This window comes from Bison bison, unplaced genomic scaffold (genome assembly GCF_000754665.1).
Source record: "Bison bison bison isolate TAMUID 2011002044 unplaced genomic scaffold, Bison_UMD1.0 scf7180017864362, whole genome shotgun sequence".
Taxonomy (NCBI): domain Eukaryota; kingdom Metazoa; phylum Chordata; class Mammalia; order Artiodactyla; family Bovidae; genus Bison; species Bison bison.
This window is the reverse complement of record NW_011494934.1, coordinates 4,820,087-4,845,116: the sequence shown is the minus strand read 5'-3', so window position 1 is coordinate 4,845,116 and position 25,030 is coordinate 4,820,087. Positions and strand designations below refer to the sequence as shown.

General features: G+C 37.1%; 1 protein-coding gene across 3 annotated transcripts in view; it reads right to left on the bottom strand.

The window, feature by feature from the left end:
• The window catches only part of FILIP1 (filamin A interacting protein 1), a 225,408-nt gene that overhangs the window by 185,598 nt on the left and 14,780 nt on the right, over positions 1 to 25,030 (bottom strand). The window contains exon 2 of one of the 3 annotated variants that reach the window (XM_010855259.1): positions 9,010 to 9,133. The exons of the other annotated variants lie outside the window; for them this stretch is intronic. The gene's annotated coding sequence lies outside the window, so the exon portion shown is untranslated. The remainder of the gene's footprint in view (positions 1 to 9,009; positions 9,134 to 25,030) is intronic. 3 annotated transcript variants of the gene reach the window in all.

Here is a 25,030-nt window from a genome sequence, read left to right as displayed (position 1 = left end):
AGCTGCAAGTATATATAGAATGGACTGCCCAACCAGAAGTCTCAACTGCAGGAACAAACACTCAGGAATAATTATTAGAAGAAGGCCAATATCATTAAAAAGAAATGAGTTCTTTGTTTTAAAAAAAGGGAAGAACTTACATAAAGGAATCAAAATTAATAAAGAAGTCATAATAAAACTTTAGAGTATCCATAAGGATATTTGTTTAGTCCCTAAGTTCTGTCTGACTTTTTTGTGACCTCATGGACTGTAACCTGTAAGGCTTTTCTGTGAGGATATTAAATCCATAGAAAATGAATAATTAGAAATAACTGAACAGCTATTAAAATTTTGATAATTGAAATAGAATACTCAATAAGGGGTCAAAGAATGGACAGAGTCCAAGAACAAATTTCTTAACTATAATATTAAGTTCTTTCAGAATGCATGAAAAGGTGATGAAGGGGTATAATATAAAATAAAAATTAAGAATCATGTAAAATAGACCCAAATATCCAATCACTCATCTAAGAGATATTAGAAGTAGTAAAGGAAAGTAATATATACTATAGTCACAATTTAAGGACTAGCCAAGCACTGAGTAAGATAAACTTTTAAAACTCACACCTAGACATTATTTTAACATTTCAGAAGACTGAGAATAAAGGAAACAAATCCTAAAATCTGTAGGAAAGAAAAAAAAATGCTCTACAGAGAATCTTCTTAACAATAGCGGGGGGCGGGTAGTTAAACCTACAATTTTATACCCAACCAAACTATCATTCAAGTGTGACGATGGAACATGAAGGAGTCAGTAAGTTTGCCATTTATAATAACTCTTTGAAATAATTACCCCATTTAAAATAAAAATAAATATAGTACTAAGGAAGCAATGGTGAACAAAGAAATCCATTAAGTTATATTGTTAATCCTGGTTAAGTTTTGATTAAAAAAAAAAAAAGATAATTTTTACCATAACAATGTAGACCTAAAGGTCCAAATAATGTCAACGTGGGGGAAATGGTAATGAAAGGAAATGCTTCAAATAAAATTGAGGTATACAGAGATTTCATTTTGTTCAATGAATATAGAGAGACACTGATAAACTCTAGACATCAATAGAAAATATATTAAGTTGAATGCTTTAAAAATTGAATAGCAATTACTAGAAAAACCAATATAATTTTTACACTATCAGGAAAAAAGTAGAAAATTATTAAATCAACACAAAAAAGGAAGAAAAAAACTGAAAACAATATTCAAATACATAACCTAAGTTTACCATGCCCATGAAATTTTGTAGGCAATTATTACCAACCCTTTAAAAAATAGAAATTCATATTTTACATAAACAAGAATGGAAAGATATGAGAAGCTACTAACCTACTTACGTTTGGGTCATAAGCTTGCCCAAAATTCAAAATAAGATCATATAATGAAAGAAAAATTTAATATCAAAACATGGATGCAGAAATGCTAAATAAAATATTACAAATGTAAATTCATCAATCCATTAAAAGAATAATGCACTAGTATCAGGCAAGTTTTATCCAAGGAATGTAAAGATAGATTTTTCTAATAATGAACAACCATTGTAATTCACTAGCTTAGTCACATGATTTAGGAGAAAAATAATTTCAGTGATGCTCCAAAGATTCAAGTGTAGAAATATATATATATATAGATAGATATATATAGATAGATATAGATATAGATATATAGTTGTGTGTGTGTGCATATGCATGTTGTGTGTCTGTGTGTATGAAAGCTAAGAACAAAGCAAAACTTCTTTAATTTGATCAAAGGTATCTACCTGAAAAATATAGCAAAGATGAAACTAACTAGAAACATTATCTTTAAGCTCAGGGACAGAACATGAATGCTATTGCTACTGTTCAATATCAAACTGGACATCCTAGCCAATGGAATAAAATAAGTAAAACCATAGTAGGTGGTATAAATATTGGAAAGTAAGAGATAAATTACTATTAGTTATAAAGGACATGATAATCTAGCTAGAAAACTAAAGGTGCTTAGATGAAAAACTACTGTAACTAAGAAGAAAGTTCAATTAAATGGAAAGAGACAAAATCAACATTTAAAAATTAACTACTTTTCTATACTATTGGTATCAACACTTTTCAAAATTTAAGTGGGGAGGGGGCAATCACATTCCCAATAGCAACAGAAATTAAATTATAAGGTCCTTAGGAATAAGCTTAATAGAAATAATTAAAGCCTTTATGGCTCAGATGGTAAAGAATCTGCCTGCAGTGAGAGAGACCTGGGTTGGAAACCTGGATTGGAAAGATCCCCTGGAAGAAGGCACGGCAACCCACTTCAGTATTCTTCCTTGGAGAATCCCCATGGACAGAGCAGCCTGGAGGGCTACAATCCATGGATTCACAAAGAGCTGGACATAACTAAGTAGCTAAGCGTGACACATGAAAAAAATTACAAAACTTTATGGAAAAAATATAAAGTGGCCTGAATAAGGGAGGAAATTTACCACATGCATAGATGAAAATCTCAATGTTTTTAAAATATAAATTATTTTCAAATGAATATATAATTTCAATGTAATCCTATTCAAAATCCAACTAGAATTTTTATTAAGTTTTAAAGTTTATATAGAAGATTGTATGAACAATGGTAACTAAAGTCATTTTTTAAAAAAAGAAACACAAAGAAAAGCAACTTGTTGTAATACTGGGTTGGACAAAAATTCATTCAATTTTTTTCCCCAAGATGGCTCCAGTAGCACTGAGTTTTATTTAACTTCATTCAAAACTAATTTTGTTAGATTCTATAGTGATAGCTGCACTAAAAAAAAAAAATTATCAAAATTGATGAATTTTTATGTAGCTATTTTAATATTGAAGATGGGAGAAAAAAGCAACATTTTCAATGTATTATGCTTTATATTTCAAGAAAGATAAAAACACAACTGAAATACAAAAAAACAGATTTGTGCAGTGAATGGAGAAGGTACTGTGACTGATTGAACATGTCAAAAGTGGCTTGTGAAGTTTCGTGCTGGAGATTTCTTGCTGGACAGTGCAAGAACTGGTAAACCAGTTGACGTTGATAGCAATCAAATGGAGACATTAACTGAGAATAATCACTGTTATACCACAGGAGACAGCCAGTATACTCCAAATATCCAAATCAAGCCTTGAAAAGCATTTGCACCAGCTTGGTTATGTTAATCGCATTGATGTTTGGGTTTCACATAAGTTAAGTGAAAAAACCTTCTTGACCATATTTCTGCATGCAATTCTCCATTGCAATATAATGAAAAGGTTCCATTTTTAAAAGAAATTGTGATGGGCAATGAAAAATGGATATTATACAATAATGTGGAATGGAAGAGATTGTGGGACAAGCAAAATGAACCACCACCAACCACATCAAAGGCCAGTCTTTAGCCAAAGAAGGTGGTTTTGGAATTGGAAGGGAGTACTCTATTATGAACGCCTTTTAGAAAACTGAATGATTAATTCTAACAAGTACTCGCCCAGTTAGACCAACTGAAAGCAGCACTCAATGAAAAGTGCCCAGATTTAGTCAACAGAAAATGTATAATCTTCCATCAGGGTAATACAAAACTCCAGGTTTCTTTGATGACCAGGCAAAAACTGTAACAGCTTGGCTGGGAAGTTCTGATTCATTACCTTATTCACCAGATATTGAACCTTCAGATTTCCATTTATTTCAGTCTTTACAAAATCCTGTTAGTGGAAAAAATTTCAATGCCCTGGAAGACTGTAAAAGGCACCTGGAACAGTTCTTTGCTCAAAAAGATAAAAAGTTTTGGCAAGATGGAATTGTGAAGTTGCCTGAAAAAATGTCAGAAGGCAATGGAACAAAATGGTGCATACATTATTCTATAAAGTTCCATAAAGTGAAAATGAAAAATGTGTCTTTTATTTTTGCCTTAAAGCTGAAGGAACTTTGGGGTCAACCCATTAGATATCAAGCATATTAGAAATCTATAGCAATTAGAACTCTGAGATATTAATGTTTAATATAAACACAATAGAGTCCAGAAACAGGCCCACATACAAATGGGAATTTATTATACCAGGTACTCATTAATAATAAAGACCTTATACTGGCACAAAAACAGACTTGTAGGTCAATGGAACAAAATAAAGAGCCCAGAAATAAACCCACCCCCCTACACTCAGTTAAGCTGACAAAGGAGGCAAGAATATACAATGAAGAAAAGACAGTGTTTTCAACAAGTGGTGGTGGGAAAATTGGACAGCTACATGTAAATCAATGAAATTAGAATAGTTCTTGACACCAAACACCACAAAAATAATCTCAGAATGGTTTAAGACCTAAATATAGGACATGATACCCTAGAAGATAACATAGGCAAAGCATTCTCATATATAAATCATAGCAATATTATCTTAGTTCAGTCTCCCAAGGCAAAAGAAATAAAAGCAAACATAAACAAAGGGGAGATAATCAAACACTAAGCCTTTGCACAGCAAAGGACACCGTCACCAAAATGAAAAGACTACCTATTAAATGGGAGAAAATGTTTGAAAATGATGCAACTGATGAGAGGATAAAATTCAAAATATATAAAGAGCTCATACAATATCAAAAAATACAAACAACCCAATCAAAAAATGAGCAGAAGATCTCAGTAAGCATTTCTCCAAAGAAGACGTGAAGGCAAAAAGGCACATGAAATGATACCCAACACCTCTAATTTTTAGAGAAATGCAAATCAAAACTACATTGAGGTATCACTTCATGCCAGTCAGAATTGCCATCATTAAAAAGCCCACAAACAATAAATGCTGGAGAGGGTGTGGAGAAAGGGGAACCCTCTTGCACTGCTGACGGGAAAGTAAATTGATACAACCACTATGGAGAACAGTATAGAGGGTCCTTAAAAATCTAAAAGTACAGCTACCTTGTGATCCAGCAATCCCATTACTAGACATGTATTCAGAAAAGATGAAAAATCTAATCAAAAAGATACATACACCTCAATGTTCATAGCAGCACTATTTATAATAGCCAAGACATGGAAGCAACCTACGTGTCCATCAACAGATATATATGGGCTTCCTGGGTGGCTCAGCAGTAAAGAATCCACCTGTGATGTACAAGACACAGGAGATGCCACAAGTTCAATCCCTGGGTCAGGAAGATCTCTGGGAGGAGGACATGGCAACCACTCCAGTATTCTTGCCTCGGAGAATCCCATGGACAGAGGAGCCTGGCAGGCTACTGTCCACAGGGTTGTGAAGAGTCAGACAAGACCGAAGCGACTGAGCACATATACTTATATACATACAAATATTACTCAGCATGTGTATACAAGAAACTATTAGAAGAAAATATAGGCAAATATGTGCAACCTTGGAGTCAAGAAAACCATCTGAAATAATATACAAAAGAGCAAAAGTCATAAAAGAAAGTATAGTAAATTTGACTAAAAATGACTAAAAATTTAAAAACCTAAATGACCAAAGCATATTAAAAGTTAGAAGGCAAGCAGCATAGACAACAACAAAGGGTTAGAATTAATAAGTCACTTAAAGAAAGAAAAAGCCCAAACTAATTGAAAAATGGGCCAAGGGTATAAATTGGTAATTCACAGAAGAAGTAATAAAAATGGTCAAGCTTTATATAAACTGTTTCTCAACCTCATTTTAACAGAGGAAATTAAAATTCAGTGAGTACACTCATACACAGCTGGAGAGAATGTAAGTACAAGGACAGCCATTAAGAGGTGATTTTTGCATAACATATCATCCTAAAATCCTATTGTTAATATCTCCCCCAGAGAGCTACATGCCCAAGGGAGAAAGTATAAGGATCTTCACTGGAATGTTATTTGCAATAGTGAAAAATTCAAAGCAACCTAAATATTCATGACAAGAGGAATGTCTAAATAAATAATTGTGCACCCTTTCTGTGGAACATCATGCTGTAACTTTCTAAAAATGAGGTGGACCTGTAAGTACTGACATGAAAAACTGTCTAAATCATATTATTAAGTGAAATAATGGAGCCATCATTTATGTTAAAATACATATGCACACAGATAGGGGCAACCCCATGGAGAAAAATCTAGAAGCATTGTTAATGGTGACTGTTTCAAGGGAGAGGGCTAAGACAGCGGGCATTGGAGAAGGGACTAATCAGAGGTACTTTCGTTTGATCTATTAAGTTCTAATTTTTAACAAGGAGAATCTACTACTGAGGAAATTTTAAATGGTTTTTAATGTGCAATCTATTTTTAACATGCATCACAAATGTGGAAGTGATGAAGTTATAATAAACTGTAAACTAAGTTGCTTTAAACCAGTGAAATGAATGGAACAACAGTCATTAAAATCTAGGCTATTTCTTTCTTTATTTAAGCTTTCTTCCTTTTATTCACAGTACTAGAGCATCCAAAGAAACCTCATGTCACACCATATTCTTCACCCTCTGGTCTTAAAAAAAATGAAAAGTCATCTTGGGTGGGGCTTTATTTTTTGTGGCTGTTTTCGGGATGAGGTTTGAATTACCCACCCAGGATGCTGTGACGAAAGCACTCTTTCATTTCTAATATTCTTCCTCTGGAAGCAAGAGTCATCCTCTCAATGCAATTATAACATGTGAATGTTAATTTAACAGAATAGGCCTTCTCAAGTCTTACTTTCATACACATTGGGAGAAAAATTTTGTAATTTAAGAATGACTTGTTTTTTTAGAACTCTGACTCTCACATTTACTGTTTTTGATAGGATGTTTTAAAAAAACGGGTTGAATTTGGCTTTTAGTATGAAATGTAAAACCATGAAGGCCAAACATACAAACATTTATTTCTTGATAACCACAAGTGGCCTATGATTAAGACAGAACCTGATAATTTAAGGAAAATTAACTTGTCTAAAGTGAGAACAGAGAATAATTCATGAATGTACTCATTTTTCTTTCTCCTTCCCCATTAGTCTACATTGGTCTTTAGCTCTGACATGTAAACCAGTGGGAAAACATTAACTCTGGTCAATGGACTGAATGGATTTATTTAAGAAGAAATATTTAAAGAACTAAAAGCATCAAATTATCTCCACAACACATATATTGGTCACAGAGACAAAATATAAAATACATCATAAATCTTACTTCTTCCAAAAACCTCATCTCAAGCCCCATAGATATTGAAAGAAACAGCACATATCCAAATTTCGAAGTGTCTTAGCCACATTTTTACCTTTCTTTTCCCATCACTTATTTCAATATTTTCTTACCTTTTTAACTAACATCTATATCCTACAGGGAAGACTGTGGGCAACAGCAGAGCTTTGGGCCTTTTCGATCAGTAGAGTCTGGATTAGAAATCAGGTATTTCTAATTTCAATCAGGTATTTCTATTTTCAAAATGACTAAATATGAGAAGATTATGTGCTGATGTTGCTTTTAACTTAATAGAAGATCCCTGAGGAAGGACGTATCTGAATTTGCTTTGCTGTCTCCAAAGTGCCTATTTATGATACAACACTGTAGGTCCTAAAAATATGTGACAAGTAAATGAATAATGAAAGCAAAATTCAAATTAAAATTACTAAATATTCAATGGAATTTTAAGAAAAGGAAACTACAGTAATAGAAAAGTAATAAGTAGGAAGTTAATTTTTAAAAAATTAAAATGAAAGCACTGAGTTTATTATTAACTATTACATTTAAAGGAAAATAATGGAGCCTCTCCTGAAAGCCATTTCTATTTATAATAATCAATAGCCAAATATGATATAGGTGGAAATTGAATGTTAGGAATTTTCCCTGCCTTCATACAACAGTTTCTCAGAGAAATTTTAATCACCACAACAGCCTCCAAATGGGAAGTTGATTTATTCAAAAAGATCTCAACAAGGACAAGCAAAGGGTTTATGGTCCTTTAACTTCTTTTATATAAGTTAAAACACAGGAATTGAGGAACTTGAAGACTGCTGTGCAGAGTAGGGCATCTGGAGGTTCCCCTGTGATAGCACCAATCTTCCTGGTCTTCAGCCTCTACAAAGGTACCCTGCTCTACTGAGGTCATTTAAGATGCTTCCTGTTGCTATTTCTAAAGATGTTTTATGTCCTCTTGCCTTCACTCCCTTTCCTGGGGGCTGTAATCTTTAATTAAAAAAGGTAGGAAAATATTGGAATAATTGTAGAGAAAAGTAAAAATACTACTCAGACTGAACTTAGCAATGTGCTGTTTCTTCCAATCTCTATGTTTCAGAAACTTAGAACAGTACCTGCCTCTGTGCACAGATAATTGATGACAACCCCAGCATGTTTCTCTGAGTTTATAAAGACGAGGTGAATGGAAGGTCAGGTTTTCAGGTGTAGCCCTGGTCAACAGGCCCAAGCCCCAAGCGTGCCCAAGATATATTTCTGCAGTTACTACATTTATAACTATACTGGTTTCTATTTAAAATTATATAACGCTACATGACAAGTCAAAAAAAAAAAAAATACCGTCTTGGAGAATATATCTATTCTTTCTTCCAAATTCAGTAAAATACTCACTAAGAGCTATTTCAATCTTTCTTTTTTAAAAAATGTGTTCTTAAGACATTTTCATGCCAATCGTATTACTTATTAAAGAATTTCACCTGATTTACTTGGTGAACATTTGGAATGATTAGACATATTTACATTCACATAGAGATTTTAATTTCAAAAACATATTTATTGTTGAAATACTACAGGCACTGCAAGGAAGCTTACCAGTTTGGTACTGGAAGAACTAGTTTGTAGTTAATTTTAACAAAATGTCTTTTTCTCACTAGGCCCCAAATAAAATTTTCTGGCAAAATATATTTTGTGTTCCTCTGGGGCCGTGGTAACAGCTTAATTTTATATGATCCCTATATATGTCAAAGTGTGTAGAAATGTCTTACCATTTCTATAGTTAACAAAAAATAAAACATAAATATCCTGGAGGTGGTGAAAGCTAAACACTGCTCTTGAAAAAAAAAAAACAAAACATAATATGTTATAATTAACCAAACTTACCAACTGAGAGAAAAATTCAGCTGATTGCTATGGTAACTTTCAAGTGTTGACATATATCCAGAGTCCATCATTCTGAAATGGTTGAGGGACAGTTGGCCACATTTTTGTTCACAAAATGAAAATACTGTGGAGCAGAAAAGAACTCCTTAAGGTAGGACAGTTCAAGTCAGAGCATTAGCCATGTGACACAGTTTATAGGCAATAAGCCCACTTTTCACTGACAGATGGAAATAGGTTCATTTACTTCACAGGAATACTAAGATCGTGCATGTGCATGCTAAGTCGCTTCAGTCGTGTCCGATTCATTGCAATCCTATGGACTGTAGCCCTCTGGGCTTCTCTGTCCATGGGATTCTCCAGGCAAGAATACTGGAGTGGGTTGCCATGCCCTCCTCCAGGGGCTCTTCCTGACCCAGGGATTTAACCAGCATTACATTGGTAGGCAGATTCTTTACCTCTGAGCCACCAGTCCATACTAAGTTCAATAACTAACAAATAGAAAACACTGGAAAAGTTAATATATTTTAGTGAATTTCTTTTCTGTAGTTTCTAGGGGTAAGCTTGGTGAGAATCCATAATATTCCAAAATACTCAATTTTTAAACCACTTGCAGCATAAGCAGCTGAATTATATCCTGTGTTTACTGAATATCCACTCCATGTAGTCTAGCCACATGTCAAGTTTGTAAGGGAAAACAAATGAGATACATCTCTGCCTTCAAGAACTTCCAATTAAATGGGATATAAAACAACAAGGTGAAAATGAGCAAACAAACAAGAAGGTATAAAATCAAATACAAAATGGAAAATAATTACTTGCCAAAATGTCAAAGATGAAATGTGCCATGAAGGAACAAAGGTAAGGAATCAGAAAGTCCTATTTATTACAAGGAAAGTGTGAGGTGTAAGTTTTTTGCGGGTTTTTTTTTTTGTAGGTTTCTTTTTTTTTAACTGAAGTATAGTTGATTTACAATGTTGTGCTGATCTCTGCTGTACAGCAGTGACTCAGTTATACACATATATACCATAAAAAAGAATGAAATAATGCCATTTGCAGCAACAGGGATGCAACTAGAGATTATCTTACTAAGTGAAGTAACTCAGAGAAAGACAAATACCATATGAAAATCAGCTTTTGGTTTGGGTTTTTAAATAGACTTTGAAAGACGAACAACATTTAAAGAGATACTGTATGTATGACTGAGTCCCCTCACTGTTCAACTGAAACTATCACAACACTGTTAATCAGCTACACCCCAATATAAAATAAAAGTTTAAAATAAACAAATAAAGATATACAAACACCAAAGGATTTAAGTAAGATGTTCACCAAGACTGGTGCTTGCTAGTAAAATAGCACTTTACCTCACAAGCAAATCTCTTGTTCTGCCAAGGTCCCACTGGAAGCTAAGTTAGAACTAGTCATATTTAGGATTCGACAAAGATTATTGTTGGAATATGACAGAATGTTCTGGTTATATTTATTAGATGATAGAACTCAACTGAAAGAAAAGAAATGGCCTACACTATTCTGTTTCATGAAGATTTTAACATCAACTGAGTTCAGATCAGCTAAAGAAATGAGCTTTCTCAACCAGAGGCAATTTCATCTCTCAAAGGTTATTTCTTTTAACATCTGAAGACATTTTTGGTTGTCACAACTTAGAGTGGGAAGTGCTACTGGTATATTGTGGGTAAAAACCAAGGATACACAAACATCCTACAACATACACAACAAACCTCCACTACAAAGAACTATCCAACATATGTATCCCTATGGCTGATTCATGTTGTTTGGCAGAAACCAACGAAATTCTGTAAAGCAATTATTCTCCAATTAAAAAATAACTAAAATTTTTTAAAAAGGAAAAAAAGATTTATCCAACACAAAATGTCCGTTGCTTTGAGGTTGAGACACACTGAACTAGACCACAAGGGCAATCAGTGGGGAGATGTCCTATCACAGTTTATGCAGCAAAATAGGCTGGATGAAGATAAAGAAAAAAAAATGATGTTACAGTTATGAAGGATAGAAACATGTGGAAATCCAAACTTATGGTACAGTCTTCTTGTGTCATTAAAGTTATAACACCGGTGTCAAAGATTTTGGAGGGGCGTTAAAAAAATGTTTCGTGATGCAAGAATGTATAGTGGGGAAAAGACAGCCTCTTTAAAAAATGATGTTGGAAAACCTGGATAGCCAGGTGCAAAAGAATGAAACTGGACCACTTTCTTATCAGATCAGATCAGTCGCTCAGTTGTGTCCGACTCTTTGCGACCCCATGAATCACAGCACACCAGACCTCCTTATCCATCACCAACTCCCGGAGTTCACTGAGACTCACGTCCATCGAGTCAGTGATGCCATCCAGCCATCTCATCCTCTGTCGTCCCCTTCTCCTCCTGCCCCCAATCCCTCCCAGCATCAGAGTCTTTTCCAATGAGTCAACTCTTCGCATGAGGTGGCCAAAGTCCTGGAGTTTCAGCTTTAGCATCATTCCTTTCAAAGAAATCCCAGGGCTGATCTCCTTCAGAATGGACTGGTTGGATCTCCTTGCAGTCCAAGGGACTCTCAAGAGTCTTCTCCAACACCACAGTTCAAAAGCATCAATTCTTCGGCGCTCAGCCTTCTTCACAGTCCAACTCTCACATCCATATGTGACCAGAGGAAAAACCATAGCCTTGACTAGACGGACCTTTGTTGGCAAAGTACCATACCCCAAAATTAACTCAAAATGGATTAAAGACCTGAAACCATAAACCTAGAAGACCTGAAACCATAAACATACAAGAAAGAGGCAGTGCCATTTATTGATGAGGCTGTATTTGCCCCATTGTATATTCTTGCCTTCACTGTCAAAAATAAGGTACCCATAGGTGCATGGGTTTATTTCTGGGCTTTCTACCTATATTTCTGTTTTGGTGCCAGTACCATACCGTCTTGATGACTGTAGCTTTGTAGTGTAATCTGAAGTCAGAAAAGTGGATTCCTCCAGCTCCATTCTTTCTCAAGACTACTTTGGCTATTCAGGGTCTTTTGTGTTTCCATGTGAATTCTGAATTTTTTGTTCCAGTTCTGTGAAAAATGCCATTGATAATTTGATAGGGATCACATTGAATCTGTAAATTGCATTTGGTGGTATAGTCATTTTCACAACATTGATTTTTCCTAACCAGGAACATGGAATATCTCTCCATCTGTTTATGTCATCTTTGATTTCTTTCATGAGTGCCTTATAATTTTCTATGTACAGTTCGTTTCCTTAGTTAAGTTTATTCTTAGATATTTCTTTTTGTTGCAATGGTGAATGGGATTGATTCCTTAATTTCTCTTTCTGATTTTTCATTGTTAGTATATAAAAATGCAAGTGATTTCTGTGTATTGATTTTGTATCCTGCAACTTTGTTAAATTCACTGATTAGCTCTAGTAATTTTCTGATACTGTCTTTAGGGTTTTCTATGTAGAGTATCATGTCATCCTCAAACATTGAGAGCTTTACTTCTTCTTTTCCAATCTGGATTCCTTTCTTTTTCTTCTCTGATTGCTGTAACTAGGACTTCCAGAACTCTGTTCAATAATAGTGGTGAAAATGGACACCCTTGTCTTGTTCCTGATCTTAGAGGGAATGCTTTCAGTTTTTCATCATTGAGAATAATGCTTGCTGTAGACTTGTTGTATATGACCTTTACTATGTTGAGGTGGGTTCCTACTATGCCATTTTTTGAAGAGTTTTCATCATAAATGGGTACTGAATTTTGTCAAAGGCTTTTTCTGCAAATATTGTGACTATCATATGGTTTTTAATCTTTCAATTTGTTAATATGGTATATCACATTGATTGATTTGTGTATATTGAAGAATTCTTGCATCCCTGGAATAATCCAAACTTGATCATGGTGTATGAGCTTTCTGTTGTGTTGCTGAATTCTGTTTGCTAAAATTTTGTTGAGGATTTTTGCATATATGTTCATTAGTGATATTGGCCTATAATTTTCTTTTTTTGTGTTGTCTTTGTCTGGTTTTGGTATCAGGGTGATGGTGGCCTCGTAGAATGAGTTTGGGAATGTTCCTTCCTCTGCAATTTAGTGAAAGAGTTTTAGAAAGATAGGCATTAGCTCCTCTAAATGTTTGGTAGAATTCTCCTGTGAAGTCATCTGGTCCTGGGCTTTTGTTTTTTGGGGAGATTTTTGATGACAGCTTCAATTTCAGTGCTTGTAATTGGGTTGTTCATAATTTCTACTTCTTCCTGGTTCAGTCTTGGAAGACAGAACTTTTCTAAGAATCTGTCCATTTCTTCCAGGTTATCCGTTTTACTGCCACACAGTTGTTCATAACAGTCTCTTATAATCCTTTGTATTTCTGCATTGACTGTTGCAACCTCTCCTTTTTCATTTCTAATTTTGTTGATTTGATTCTTCTCTCTTTTTTTCTTGATGAGTCTGGCTAAAGTTTTGTCAATTTTGTGTATCTTCTCAAAGAACAGCTTTTAGTTTTATTAATTTCTACTATTGCTTCTTTCATTTCTTTTTCATTTATTTCTGCTCAGATCTTTATGATTTCTTTCCTTGTACTAATTTTGGGGGGTTTTGTTCTTCTTTTTCCAGTTGCTTCAGGTGTAAAGTTAGGCTGTCTATTCGAAGTTTTTCTTGTTTCTTGAGGCAGGATTGTGTTGCCATAAACTTTCCTCTTAGAACTGCTTTTGCTGCATCCCATAGGTTTTGAGTTGTTATGTTTTCATTGTCATTTCTTTCTAGAAATTTTTTGATTTCCCTTTTTGATTTCCTCAGTAACCTGTTGATTATTTAGAAACATGTTGTTTAATCTCCACGTTTGTGTTTCTTACAGTTTTTTTTCTTGTAATTGATACCTAGTCTCATAACATTGTGGTCGGAGAAGATCCTTGATCTGATTTCAATTTTCTTAAATTTATTGAGGTTTGATTTGTGACCTAAGATGTGGTCTCTCCTGGAGAATGTTCCATGTGCACTTGAGAAGAAGGTGTATTCTTCTGCGTTGGATGGAATGTCCTGAAGATATCAATGAGATCCATATCATCTAAAGTATCATTTAAGACTTGTGTTTCCTTATTAATTTTCTGTTTTGATGATCTGTCCATTGGTGTGAGTGGGGTTTTAAAGTCTCCTACTATTACTGTGTTACAGTAAATTTCTCCTTTTATGTCTGTTAATGTTTGTCTTATGTATTGAGGTGCTCCAATGTTGGGTGCATAGATATTTACAATTGTTATGTCTTCCTCTTGGATTGATCCCTTGATCATTATGTAGTGTCCTTCCTTATTTTTGTAATCTTTTTTATTTTAAGGTCTATTTTGTCTGATTTGAGGATTGCTACACCAGCTTTCTTTTGCTTCCCATCTGCATGGAATATATTTTTCCATCCTCTCACTTTCAGTCTATATGTGTCTTTAGGCCTGAAGTGGATTTCTTGTAGACAACATATATGTGGGTCTTGTTTTTGTATCCATTCAGCAAATCTGTGTCTTTCGGTTGGAGCATTTAATCCATTTACATTTAAAGTAATTATTGATATATATATATCAATAATTACTTTAATATTTACTTTAATATTACTTTAATAGGAATATATATATATTCCTATTGGCATTTTCTTAATTGTTTGGGGTTGATTTTGTAGATCTTTTTTCTTCTCTTGTATTTCTTGACAATATAAGTCCCTTTAACATTTGTTGTAAAGCTGGTTTAGTGGTACTGAATTCTCTTAACTTTTGCTTGTCCGAAAAGCTTTTTATTTCTCCATCAGTTTTGAATGAGATCTTTGCCAGGTATAATAATCTTGGTTGTAGATTTTTTCCTTTCAGTACTTTAAATATATCCTGCCATTTCCTTCTGGCCTGCAGAGTTTCTGCTGAAAGATCAGCTTTTAAGCATATGGTGTTTCCCTTGTATGTTACTTGCTGCATCTCCCTTGCTACTTTTAATATTCTTTCTTTGTGTTTAGTCTTTGTTAGTTTGATTACTATGTGTCTTGGCATGTTTCTCATTGGGTTTATCCTGTATAGGACTCTTTGTGCCTTTTGGACTTGATTGACTATTTCCTCTTCCATGTTGGAGAAATTTTCAACTATAACCTCTTCAAAAATTTTCTCATAACCTTTCTTTTTCTCTTCTTCTTCTGGGACCCCTATAATTCAAATGTTGGTGCATTTGATTTTGTCCCAGAGGTCTCTAAGACTATCCTCAGTTCTTTTCATTCTTTTTATTTTATTCTGCTCTTCAGAAGTTATTTCCACCATTTTATCTTCCAGCTCACTGATTCATTCTTCTACTTCAGATATTCTGCTATTGATTCCTTCTAGAGTATTTCTAATTTCAGTAATTGTGTTGTTTGTATGTTTATTCTTTAATTCTTCTAGGTCTTTGTTAATTGATTCTTGCATTTTCTCCATTTTGTTTTCAAGGTTTTTGATCATCTTTACTATCATTATTCTGAATTCTTTTTCAGGTGGTATGCCTACTTCCTCTTCATTTATTTGGACTTCTGCATTTCTAGTTTGTTCCTTCATTTGTGTAGTACTTCTCTGCCTTTTCATTATTCTTTTTTAACTTATTATGTTTGAGGTCTCCTTTTCCTAGGCTTCAAAGTTAAATTCTTTCTTCCTTTTGGTTTCCGCCCTCCTAAGATTGGTCCAGTGGTTTGTGTAAGCTTCATATAGGGTGAGATTCATGCTGATTTTTGTTTGTTTGTTTTTCCTCTGATGGGCAAGGCTGAGTGATGTGGCGATCCTGTCTGCTGATGACTGGGTTTGTATTTTTGTTTTGTTTGTTGTTTAGATGAGGCATCCTGCACAGGGTGCTACTGGTGGTTGGGTGATGCTTAGTCTTGTATTCAAGTGGTTTCCTTTGCGTGAGTTCTCACTATTTGATACTCCCTAGGGTTAGTTCTCTGGTAGTCTAGGCTCCTGGAGTCAGTTCTCCCACTCCAAAGGCTCAGGGCTTGATCTCTGGTCAGGAATGAAGATTCCACAAGTGGTTTGTTACAGCATTAAGTGAGATTAAAACAAATATCCCAAAACAAGTAACAAAAAATGAACCCCAGACAAATGGCAGTTATAAAATCAGGCAAATAATAATTAAAATAATGGAATATACACATATACATACACACCCATGAACAAAATCAAAACAGTCCAACAAAAATAAAGTACAGTTGATTGACCCAGAGAACAAAGGAAATAAAAAATTATATTTACCAGTTAAGAACAAAACTAACTGAAGCACAAACTGGAAAACAAAACCAAAGCAAGGTGCCAAGTGGGAAATAAGGCAATGAAAACAAAGCTAACAAATATGTTGAAAGGAAAGGAAAGAAAAATAGTTATCAAAGTTAAGCAGAGGTAGATAAAGAAGATTTATACACATTAAAGATTAACTGCAAGGGGAAAAGAACAGTGGGAAAAGCAAACAGAGGAATATATGTAGAAAAACAATAATAGGCTTTAAAAATTAAAATTTAAAAAAAAGAGAGAAAAGAAAAAAAATGGAAAACTCCACAGAACTGCAAAAGCCCAATGTAGAGGCAGAGGTTTATAACAACAATAAAAAATGTGACTGAGAAAGAAAAGAAAGAAAAAAGCTCAAAAGCTTAATTAGATTTCACAGTGCCAATAAAACTGACAACTACAACAGAGTGAGGTTGGGGGGGGAGTAAAAAGGAAAAAAAGTCCAAAAGAATCTATAGAACAAGTGAAAATATCAGAATAATAAATGTTTTTCTTGGGTCACTGCTGTCAGAGTCCTCTCCCTCACTGGGAGTCACAGTCCACCTCACCTCCCTAGGATGCCCTCCAACACTGTGCTGATCTCTGGACCTTCTGTGGGGGCAGTTCAGATTCTAATCTGGTCCTACTCATGTGTGTTCTTGCTTCCAATATCCACAGCCATCAGAACTAGAGGGCTTTCTTATGTGGGAGCTCTCAATGACCTTTTGTATATTCCATAGACATGAGTCTGCCTAGTTGATCATGTGGATTTAATCTGCAGCTGGTGGAAAGGTTTTGGGTCTTCTTCCTGGGCCACACTGCCCCTGGATTTCAATTGTGGTTTTCTTTCTACCTCTGCATGTGGGTCATCCACTGCGGTTTGCTCCTGAGGCTGCCCTGGAGAACGTGGGTTTGCCCCTGTGAGGGCCAGTTGTGGAGGTGGTGCAGCTGCTCGGGTCACAGGGGTTCTGGCAGCACCAGGTACCCAGGGGACTTGGCAGCTAGGGCAGCAGGGTATGGCAACTAGAAGGGTATTGTGCTCTAGAAGGGTATGGCAACCAGTATTGGCCAATATGCTGCAGTATTCTTGCCTGGAGAGCCCTCCGTCCCTGACAGAGAAGCCTGGCAGGCCACAGTCTACAGGGTCACAAAGAGTTGAACACTACCAATGCGACCCTGTGTGCATAGATGCAAGACTCTCTTTGCCTGTCGCAGCTCTGCCCCAGTGAGAATTGAGCATGAAGGTGGCACAGCTGCTGGCTTGTGGGAACCCTGGCAGAGTCAAGTGTGCTGGGACACAGACTGCCTCCACCGCAGGAGTTATGGCCCTATCAGGGTCTTTTTCTGAGCCTCCTATAGCTGGCGATCAGAAGGTCTCTTTGGCCAGTCTTTCTCCATAGCTCTGCTGGTTCAGGCACTTAGAGGGCTCCCTTGCCTGCGGTCCTTCTCTGTTGTTCGGCACATCAGGCACATAGAGGGGCCCCCCTGGCTGGAGTCCTACTCTGTAATTTGGCACATCAGGCACTTAAAGGGGCACCCTGGGTGGGGTCCTACTCTATAGTGCCTCAGGTGTTTGATGGGCCAACCTCTCTATTCTTCATCTGTGGATGCTGGCATGTTGGGGGAGAGAGAGGCTATGGTGATGGCTCCACCCACTATGCGTGACTCAGCTGTATCGCCTTGCTTCCATGGCTGCCTGGCTTTCCTCCACAGGTATTTCCCACCACGATCTCCTCCTCCACATCCCCTCAATCTGTCTCTCCACAGTAAACAGCAACCCTTGCCCTGGGATTGCTCCACAACCACTAAACCCCAGGTCCTAGCTGCTGTGCCTTCCAGGGAACCTGTACCCCTGTCTGGGGTATGTATGGCTGCAGCAGAGACTGATTCTCATTCTATTTAGGCTGCCACAGATCAGCTGTTTCACTCTCAGCCTTAAATGTTTCTCCTCTGACTCAGACAGTTGCCCCGCTGTGGGGATCAGACCCCTGCTTCAGTTCCCCCACCTGCCGAGGGCAGGTCCGGTCCTACTAACGCTCCTGTTTTCCCCCTAGTTCCTTCATCCTACTGAGTTTTGTGTGGTTCTATATATTCTTTTTCCACTGGTCAGGGATTCCTGTCCACTCCCTGCTGGTGTTCTGCATGCACTTCTGTGCCTGGAGGTGTATTCCTGAATAATCTGTGGAGAGAGATGCACTCCACGCCCACCTACTCCTCTGCCATCTTTTTCCCTCCCTCCCTCACGCACTCTTGTTGGGAATGTAAATTGGTGCAACCACTATGGAAAACTGTATGGAGTTTCCTCAAAAAATTGAAAATAGAGCTACCATATGATCTAGTAATTTCACTTCTAGGTATCTAACTAAAGAAGATGAAAACACTAATTCTGTAAGATCTGAGTCCCTATGTTCACTGAAACATTATTTATAATGACCAAGGTATGGCAACAACTTAAGTGTCCATTGATAGATGAATGGATAAAGATGTGATATATGTATGTGCATATATAGATGCATGCTTACTGTAGAAATTTTTAAGTCATATATTTATCCAGAGATGATCATTGCTAACGCTTGGAATGTAGTCTTCTAATTTTTCCAATAGAATCTTAAAGTAGATATTTTTGTAATGTATTTTTTTATTAAATAGTCACTTTTTCAAATTTGATGTCAGAACAACTCAAATTCATTCTTTTCCTGATTAAGAAGACTCTGCTATTAAAGATATATGTTTGCCTCTAAGTTTTCACTACAATAAAAAGGCTGCACTCATATAGCTGTTATTCATTAAATGTCTGCAGTTAAGAACCCATGCTGTATTTAAAGCCACTTCTCACTCCCCCAAGTGGTTATCATATGGTAACTAGATCCAACAATCTTTGCCTTCCAGCATAGTCCATGCATGCAAACAGAGGGACGGAAGTAGGATCTCTCTGCTGTAACGTGGTACCCCTGAGTTCCATTTCCTCCCAGGCAGCGTTTCCTGGGGAGGTCTGCAGTTAACATGGAGGCAGTGGGTGAGCTGTCCACTTGGTTCCCCAGAGGAGGCACAGAGCTTCCATGAGACTAATCTATTCATTAGCTATTTTAAGAAGATAATATCAGACAAAAGTTTAATTGACCTCCTTTTTATAGTGAGTGCAATTAAAAGTTTCCTATAAAATGGATCTCAAGTATAAATCAACTTTATTTGAACTGTAAGTCACACACAGTCTAGGCTGGTCAGTTGTTCTAGGCTGGTAGCATAGTTCTAGATAAGCAGGTAAGGATTTGATGTCACCAAATGTGGTTAGCCTTCCACGAAGAAAATTTTATTTTATAACCTGAACTAATCACAAGGAGAATCTGACGTAAAGCAATGGGTGGCTCAGTGCTAACTCAGTTCCTCTCCTGAAATTGCCTTATACTTCTTGTTGTATTTGTGGTGGCCTGACATTGCCCACCACCCCATGATTCTCTACATAGGATTACCCAGCACATGGTAATAATATAATCCAGTATTACATTATTATGTCACATATAATATTAATACAGTATTAAAATAATAAGAATATTTTCTGTGGTTTAACAAGGTAAAATGGCTTTGAATATTGCTTATTTTTTGATTCTGATATCTTCCATAGGGAATTCTGTGTACAAATCAACCCTATCAAATATCAGAAAATCCATGAGAGAAAAAAATTATTTCATGGGCTTACACCTTGGTTTTTTAAATATAAGGTAAGCCCTTATGTTTTCAGTTCAGTTCAGTTCAGTTCAGTCGATCAGTCGTGTCTGACTCTTTGCGACCCCATGAATCGCAGCACGCCAGGCCTCCCTGTCCATTACCAAGTCCCGGAGTTCACTCAAACTCATGTCCATTAAGTCGGTGATGTCATCCAGCCATCTCATCCTCTGTTGTCCCCTTCTCCTCCTGCCCCCAATCCCTCCCAGCATCAGAGTCTTTTCCAATGAGTCAGCTCTTCACATGAGGTGGCCAAAGTATTGGAGTTTCAGCTTGAGCATCATTCCTTCCAAAGAACATCCGGGACTGATCTCCTTTAGAATGGACTGGTTTTATAACTCTCTTTTTAAATAAAGCACTCATGAAAAATTTCTGGAATTTATTTGAGGATTTTACATAACCAAGATTCTGACATTTTCTTGGTATATTAAACACCCTTTACAATCATTGTACTTATACCATGTTCTTCTAATCTGTTAATGGAGTAGACACTATTCCCCCTTAAGTCACCAAATTCCAGAATAGAAAAACAAACATTAGAAACTGAGAGGAGAGTCAAGTCAGACCGTCTCCTTGTTCCCAAGCATCTAGTCTGACCTCCCACATAGAGTGGTAATTTGTGCTTCAATCTCTGCTCTGTTGTACCACAATCTAGCAGAAATGGCAGTTCCCGGTTCCAAGATGGATATTTCTCAGGGAATGAATGGGAATGGAAAATAAATCTTGAGGTTGAAGGTTAATTATCGACAAAAATTATCCTTTGGCAATAACAACTTTCTCTGTAATATTAACAAAAGTGTCTTATGTAGTTTTGATGTATATTAATCTTGAAAGATGTTCTAAGACTGGCTGAAGCAGAAGAAATGACAGAAAGAGGGTTCTGAAAAGAAAATAAAGAGGAATGAATGAAGAATAAGCCCAGAGAGCATGGGAAATTGAAGGAGAGGACAGAAGTCATACATATCAGGGTCTGAATCCAGATGGGGAGGGAAAAAAGAGGAAACAGAACTCCCACAATCAGAGTGTAAGTATGAAAGGGAGGGTATGAGGGATGATAAAGAAGCAAAGATGTGACTTCTCTGGTGGTCCAATGGTTAAGACTCTTTGCTTCCAATGCAGGGGATGCAGGTTCCACCCCTGGTGGGGAAACTAAGATCGCACATGCCACACGGCGAGGCCACACACACACACACAAAAAAGCAGCAGCAAAGAGATGAGCATGTCTTTGTATTGGCTGTTTAAAGAAAGTGGGCTTCCCTGGTGGCTCAGATGGTAAAGGATGGTAAAGCAGGGTCTCCTGCTATGAGGAGACCCAGGTTCAATCCCTGGGTCAGGAAGATCCCCTGGAGAAGGAAATGGCAACCCGTTCCAGTACTCTTGCCTGGACCATTCCATGGATGGAGGAGCCTGATGGTCTACAGTCCATGGGGTCACAAAGAATCAGACATGACTGAACAACTTCACTTTCAAAGAAAGGAGGGCTACAAAAGGAGAAGTGAGGAATTCGTTGAATAATGCACTGCTAGTTAAATCACCAAATAGAAGTTGGAGATTCCGCATAATTGTGCTATTGTTCTCACTTACATTCTAATTAACAGAATTATATATAATGTGTAGGCTCACTTTATCTGGGGGTATGAGAGAAGTAAAGGGAACTCATTCACTTGTACCCAATGTACGAAAAAGAACACTCAGGAGGACCACCATAGAAACAAAGCACCGCTCTCGTCTCAGCACATCTGTTATAGGACCGAACGACACAAGACGGTGTGAGATGCTTACCGCCTACCTTTACTCTGGGAAATCTTTCAGAAGTGGCTTTTTCCAAAAAAGGACTTCCCCAGAACAAAGCACAACAATATTAGCACAGAAGGTCTGGGTGTGGTTTTACTCACATCACTGCTCCCTTCGTGTTCACAAAATGTTTCTGCTCTCAGACCAGTGGAAGTAGCTGAGCACCACAGGCACCAGGTAGCACCCTCACGAGACCCCTCACAGGATACATGCACACCACAAACCACTCTCCAACTAGCTTCCCTCCATCCTCTGGAATAACAGACAGAACTGATGACGAGAGAGCTGTTGGTCTTCCAAAATGCCCAACATCTAGAGTGCCAGAGGCAGGATGAGACAGAAACCACGAACTCCTACCCAACAAGTATCTTGGGAATTAACCCAAGACCGATAACGTTCTGGCTTCCAGGAAGATAAGCAGCACAATGCTGTGGCTTATCTATGAATTCCTATATCCGAATTAACAAGCTATATGACTTTAGCTTCCCTGGTGGCTCAGATGGTAAAGAATCCCTGCAATGTGGGAGACCTGGGTTTGATCCCTTGGTTGGGAAGATACCCTGGAAGAGGGCATGGCAACCCACTCGAGTATTCCTGCCTGGAGAATCCCCATAGACAGAGGAGCCTGGCAGGCTACAGGCCATGGGGTCACAGAGAGTCGGACAAGACTGAGCAACTAAGAACAGCACATGACTTCAAGAAAGATCAACTTTCTGGTCTCAGTCTCCTCATTTCATAAAAAGCAGTCGAGTCAATCATCTCTTAGCATCCATCAGTATCTAAAAATATTACGGTAAACATTTTTTTCAGAGTAATTCGTGAGTTTAGCAGATTGCCGAAAACTTGAGCCTTAGTATCCTTTTCCTGGATCAGTTTAATCCTGTAATTCTAATGAGCTTAAGCAGTTTTATGTCATGATCAAAGGCAAGGATTCCTTACTCTTGCTCTCTGTTTGATCTACCTGCCTCTTGGTCCCCCCACTCTCATGATCCAGTCAGATGTGTCCATTTTGGATATTGGTTTCTGTTTTGATAATAACATTACTCAGGAAATACACAGCCATCAGGATGTTCTCGGCAATTCAGTGATTAGGCAGAATGGACTTCTGTGATTAGGTAGGCTTATTTCCACAATTCTAATCGAGTAAGATTCCTCCTAGGAAATCCTATCGAGCTACCGAGAATGAAGTATGTGGGCTTTTCTTTATAATAAGAGCCTCTAGGTCTGCCAAATTTTTAGAAGTCAGTAGGCAGTATTTGAGAACAACAGGAGGAAAAGAGAACAATGCATTCTCAAAAGCATCACATGTGTTTGGACTCCTATTTTTCAAAATGGAAATGGCCTTATTTTTTTTTTCTGATTATTAAGATTTTTGCCACATATTGTCAAATTGCCTTTCAGGAAGCTCGCCCTAGTTGATTTTCCCACCAGCATTCCACAGTGGCGACTTCCTCACACCCTCACCAGACAGGTATCAGATTCTGTGTGTCTTTGTCAATCCGTTGGTGAAAACAATACTATTTCTTTTCATTTGAATTTTTAATCATCAGTGAGGTTAGTTTTCACACATTTATTACAAATTGTTTACTTATGCTGTTTGTCCATTTTTCTTTTGTTATGTCTCTTTTGCTTTATTCGTGTAAAAGAGCTCTTTATATTAAGGATATTTGTTCTTAATTATTTTTGTTCATGAGGTGTTTTTTTTTCCTGCATAAAAGTTTTCACTCTGCTTTAAGGAATAAAATATTTTAGTCTTTTGCTTTACTGTTTTTTTTGCCCTGTTTAGGAAGTTCTTTCTTATCTCATCTATATATATATATATATTTTTTTCAAGTATTTCACTCTCAATTGTAAATTTCTGGTGAATTTAAGTGTATTTTGGTATGTATTTTGGTAGAAAGGGTGACTTAGAGATTTCATTTTTTTCCAGTTATTTCAAACCCATTGACTGAAAAATCCAAATTTTCTTTTCTGATTTGAAATGTCTCTCCTTTCTAACACTAAACTCTTTATATACAGGTTTCTGGAGTTCTGACTGTTTTCCTTTGATCTCCTCATCTGATGTGAACTTATTCTGACACCACTACCAAAGTGTTTTTAATGAGTGTGGTTTCAAAATTCATTTTATTATGTGGTAAGGCAATGCTCCCAACTTGTACTTCAAAAATTTCCTGGCTATTCACACAAGATTCTTGCTCCAACAGCAGTTGGGCACTTGAAGTGAAGTGCTGAATATATGTAAGTATTTTTCAAAGTGCACAAACTTGTGAAAGCCCTAAAGCAAATAATTTTATAGGAAACATCCATCCCTCCCTTTTAGACTTATTAAGATTAGTCACTGCTATTTTTTTTCAACTGTGCAGTCTATAGGATCTTAGTTCTCAGACCAGAGATTGCACCCACACCCTCGGCAGTGAGAGCACAGTGTTCTAACCACTGGACTGCCAGGAGATTCCCATTAAGATTGCTCACTGCTTTGAAAGAATGCTCGGGGTATAGGTGGTGTTGGGCATCAAGAATTTTCTAGCCCACAAGATGCATATTTGGCTTGCATATTATGGCCACAACGGTTTTAAGTGTGATGAAAATGTGTGCATCCTCTTTATCACACTATTCTTAAAAACTTTAAAATTATCATATATGTGGAAAGAATGCAACTTATAAGCGCCCCACTGTTCGTAAAGCTATGTGGACTTGTTGAAACTAATCAGTTATTGAGCCTTTCAGTCACATTCATTTCCTCTGCCTGCCCTTGGACCTTGTTTGTCAGTTCCTATCTTGCTTTCAGCCTCTAGGGTCCCCTTTCCTCACAGCAAGAGTCACTTTATCACCCCCATCTATGATCTCTGAGTCAATTACTCACTACCCCAAACCAGGTGAGTGCTCCCACCATCTCCTTCACTCCCTAGTCATCTGGCATTGAAATTGCCATTGGTTTTACCTGGAACCCAGGTAGAGAGTAGAGACCATATGCTCTTCACCATTGTACGAAATCCCTAGCTCAGTCCCTGACACAGGCAAATTTCAGTAATATTTAGTGAGTGGGCGAACACTACAAACTAAATGTGACACAGGAGGGATACAAAGAGCTCTAGCCCAGGACTCTGGAATTTAACATCATCTTAATTGTTCCAACATTGCATTAGAGTCTCTAGGACTGCTCCTCCTCCACGGTGATTCTGTCCCTGAACCCCACATTCCTGCTTTCTTCCCTGGTCCTGCGGAAAGGCTTGCCCCACCTGCCTACCAGAATACCCCATAAC